Here is a 4,842-nt window from a genome sequence, read left to right on the forward strand (position 1 = left end):
CACACACACACACACACACACACACACACACACACATATGTGTCTGAATATTTCATAAGGCTTCTTAAGGCTTCAAGCACTCAGTGAGGGGGTGTTGAGGTGAGGATGAGGACTTAGTCTGCAACTATTTACGAGGCATACCAAACCTGTCCTCTAAACAAACAAACAGAATAAAAGCCTGCTGAGCTGAGTATCCTAGCATTTCATACCTCCTGGTCTGGGTTCCTTGGAAACCAGGAAAAAAATAAAACCCAAAACCATTCTCACGAGGAAACAGCAGTAACTGGAAGCACAGAAATGAGATTAGGGCCATTTGGTCTTCGGCCCTTGGAGAGACCCCAAAAGGGGCACCGCATCGCAGTCCCCAAACCAAAGCTTCATTGCCTCTCAGTCTGAATCCAGAGATGTCTCTCCACGTAGGCGTCTACAGCGGCGGTGGAGTAAGCACTTGGAGATGGCCGCAGGTGCTGGGATAGAAACAGGGGAATGTGGGCATCACCGGGCACTGGACTCCTCCCTCTAGTCACCAGAAGAACCCAGAGTCACTTAAATGCAGATGACTTTTGAAGGCTTTTGCAAGACAGTGATCTGAACTTCCCCTCCAGACGCTCCTAGATGGAAGCATTCAAGAAATAAACCTCAGTAGAAGCCTATCCGACTCTCACTCTGCTCTTTCTGCACTCCTAAAAATGTGATCTTTTGTTGTGAGCAAGAGCCAGGGTGTTTGGGCTTAGCATGAGTCTCCTGTTTGATGTCCTTTCTGCCAGTACATACGCTACAGAGTTCAGCCCTCCTCTTGCACTGAGCCATGTGATGGATACTGTGATGGTCACTGCACACTGTCAAGGCATCGATGTCAGCCCCTCCCCAAACAATGTCAGAAAATATTTCTGAATGCCCTTCAGGCTCCTATCTATTCAAATCCCTAAACATTGATATCAACTGACACCTCTTCAATTTACGTGAAAAGGCCTTTTCTTGAACAGCACCTATGGGCAAAACTCTGAAAAATACCATAGTGAAAAAGGCACTGCTTCTGTCCTCAACTGGTTTACTGCACTTTCTTTATCAACTAAGACATCATGTATGTCTCCTCAATAGTTTGGCATCTGAGTACTTTCTCTTGTTCCTAAGTGTTTCGTTGTTGTGTAACTAATCTCCCTAATGAAACTGTAAACTTACCTACAAAAGAACTCCATTTCATAACTTCCAGCTGAGCATCAGTGCTCAATAAAAAGCTGAAGTCAGCAAGCAATGACTGAGCGTGGGAGTCCTGGTGGGTTACATTTTGGACTGCTAACCATAAGGTCAGCAGTTCTGAGCTACCAGCCTCTCCTCAGCAAGGGGATGAGGCTTTCTAGTCCCTGTAAAGATTTACAGTCTTCTCTTTGGCCTGAGGACTTGGGTACTCAGATGGGAGAAGAAGCAGAGAGTGGCCACCCCGGGCCTGTTGAAGTGTCCGTCATTGGACCTTGAGGGGAACCCCTGGCTTGTTGGGTGCCAAAGGAAAGGGACCCAGAATCACCATACATTTAGCACCTCAATTCCCCCATCACAGTGACATGACAGGTTTTGATCTGTTGGGTACAGATCTGCACTTGGAAGAATTGATCCAGAGAGTTTCCCCCTGGTACCAATCCCTGGACTTAGGGCAAACAGAGTTCAATCAAATGGAAGATCAAACTGTGTGGAGCAACAACTCCTGGCTTGTGGCTCAAGGGGGAACTGTATGCACATAGACTCCTCATACTGGCAGTGTCTGGAGGGCGACGTCATTGGGAAAATTGTTGCTGTTATCAGTGCAATTGCTTTATACTCCAAGGGGATGATTGACAAGGTTTTACTTTTTGGTTTCTATGAGTTTTTGTTTTCTTGCCTTGAGTTCATTTTATTTGTTTGCTTGTTTTTAACAGTTATATGGGCACATAATCCATGTGGGACTTTTTGGTTTGTTTGTTTGTTTGCTAGTTGGTTTGTTGCTCTTGTTTGTGTAGTTGGTCTAATGGGGTTTTGAATTGTCATAATACCACTGCCATAGTAAACCTGAGTTGTGTATATCCCAGGAACAAGCAGATGGATTCTGGGCTCCCCCTTAACTCTAGCCCCAATCGAGGAAGTTAGTTCTGATACTCACCTACATGAAATGATCACTGAAGATAAGTTGTGGTGAAGAAAGCAGATGGTGCCTAGCTATCAATTGGAATCGTATCTGGGATCTTAAAGGCTTGTGGATTAGTCCAGGTGGACTAGAGAAACAAATCCAGGTAGACTCCTAGGTGTATAAGAGAGAGTTTTATATCAAAGAGTAGTTGTATATTAAGAAAACATCCCGGCCCAGTCCAGATCATGTTCATAAATCCAATATTAGCCCATATATCCAGAAATTCCTCTTCAGACTCACACAACACATTCAATGATGCTGAATGCAAGATCACAGGCCAGTGGGTAGAAGGTCTTGTGGATCCTGTGGCAGTGGAAGCGTCTCAATACTGGCAAGGGTCTCCACGTGTCTCCTCCAGCTCTCTGAGTGTCTCAACAGCAGGACAGCAGAGAGTAAGTGTGTACTGCCTCCAGGGAGGAAGATAGGAGTTCCCAGAATTCTCAGAAGGCCATGCCCACACCGAGGCATGATTGGCTATGACCTGATTGACAGGTTAGACTCCACCCTTTCACTCAAGTTGACAGGAGATTATGTAACTGCCACAGAACAACCCTTGTCACCTTGACACTTTTACACAACTGTTTAGCCATACAATTTTTAAACAAAGCAATAATAAAATCATATCCATACCTAACCGGATAAAACTAAAATGCATACAATTCAATATATGCCAGCCTCATTTAAACATAATATTCTATAAGTGAACAAAAAAAAATATTCTATGCCTACAGTTGCAGTTAAGTGAACATCTATACCCTAATCGTGTAATCCTATGAATATATATTCCAGCACCTATGAAAGTTTGCAAGCCAGCCACTTCATTCCTTTATCCTCCCAATTTTGGGTATGCAATTTCTATGCTGCCCACTTATAATCAACCCAGTGCTCTGAGGAGACCAGCATGTTCTTTGATGTGAAGAGTCTTCATTCCAGTTGGAATTCTGTGAGCCTGCATCCATAAGCAAAGTCCAATTAGGAGAGGCCATCCATAAAGTCTGCAGAAATATGCACCAGTTCCCAGGCTCAAAAATCTTCTCTTCATCTGGTCAGGTTCTGGTCAACTCAATGTGGGCCACCTTGCTTAGCCTTACTAGGGTACCCATTGGTCACCTTGCCTTAGACTGTGGACAGCGTCACAAATCCTCAACAACCCCAGTCATCCTGGGCTAGGTCATGAACTTCAGACCAGCCAACCCGCTCTCATCTTCTCCTCTAGTCCCTGTGAACCAGGTCCAGCAGTGTCAGTGGACAGACTCAACCCATCTCTATTGCTGTGTTTCTCTCACTTTCACTCAACTAGTACATACAGGTGGTCACCTAGCAAGCATTTCAGCCTGCTCCCTCTAACATTCAGTCCTAGAGCACAGAGTCCCTTCCATGGCTCCAAATTTTTCCAGTTTCAAGCACAAATCACTAGTTCAAAATTCAAATAGTTCCATTTTTCTTCAGTCTGTCAACAGCACCCTAGGCAAGTCTCTCTGAATGCAAATAGTCTGAGTACACTAAAGCACTGGGTGGGGCTTATCTTTTCAGAGTCTCTTTGTAGGCATGCCCTAACCCATATAAAGATTCAAATTAACGGCTGAAGACAAATGGGCTTACAAGTTCTCTATTTTCATATCTTCAAGAATCATTTCTATCCATCATTATATCAATAACAAAAAACTGAAGAAAACAGTATAAACCTAGTACAGCCACATCCTAAACTCAATTCTTAAAATAGTCAAGTTCAATCCTTGTCTATCTGATCTTAATCCTTATCTAAACTATCCCATTGGTATGAAATATGGCCTATTAAACCTCTGACTTCATCAAGCCAGGGTGGGGCCTTCTGTCAGCTATTTTAACTAAGCAGCATTGTCTCAGAAATTCAATAAGTGATTTTGCCACTCAAGCGCAAGATTCACATTTATCACAATCATTTTCACTATTTCAGACATGGTTAACCAAAGACAATTTCTAGGAATCATTCACTTCTCTGTCCTTTCCAGAAAACAGTGTGGGTGGTCTATGGCAGTTACATAATCTCCTGTCAATCAGGTCATAGCCAATCATACCTCTGTGTGGGCCTGGCCTTCTCCTGAGAATTCTGGGAACTTCTATCTTCCTCCCTGGAGGAGGTACACACTCCCTCTCTGCCTTCCCTTTCCTGCTGTTGAGACACTCAGAGAGCTGGAGGAGACACGTGGAGACCCACGCCAGTATTGAGACGCTTCCACTGTCACTGGATCCACAAGACCTTCTACCCACTGGCCTGTGATCTTCCTACACTCAGCATCATTGAATGCGTTGTGTGAGTCAGAAGAGGAATTTATAGACTGATGTTGAACATATGGGCTAATCTTACTTATGAACATGATCTGGACTGGGCTGGGATGTGTTCTTAGTATACAATGACTCTTTGATAGGAAACTCTCTCTTAAAAAAAAAAAAGAAAACTCTTTCTTACACACCCAGGAGTCTCCCTGGATTTGTTTCTCTAGTCCACCCAGACTAACAGAGCTTGTATTCAAACAAGCAGCCATCGAAGTGAGGAGGCAACTAAGTCCAAATGGAAGCACACCAGCTTGTGTGACCCTAAGATGACAATAACAAAATTCAAGTATGATGAAGGGGAAAATATCAGAGCTTAAATTGTTAATACCCAATTTGTAGAAGGCTAGGGAGGACAGTGGCGGCCC

General features: G+C 43.9%; 1 protein-coding gene across 1 annotated transcript in view; it reads left to right on the plus strand.

Annotated features, from left to right (window-relative positions):
- NFE2L3 (NFE2 like bZIP transcription factor 3) overlaps positions 1 to 4,842 on the plus strand; it is a 43,807-nt gene that overhangs the window by 2,230 nt on the left and 36,735 nt on the right.

This window comes from Echinops telfairi, unplaced genomic scaffold (assembly GCF_000313985.2).
Source record: "Echinops telfairi isolate 266 unplaced genomic scaffold, ASM31398v2 ScPeMD7_23;HRSCAF=83, whole genome shotgun sequence".
NCBI lineage: Eukaryota > Metazoa > Chordata > Mammalia > Afrosoricida > Tenrecidae > Echinops > Echinops telfairi.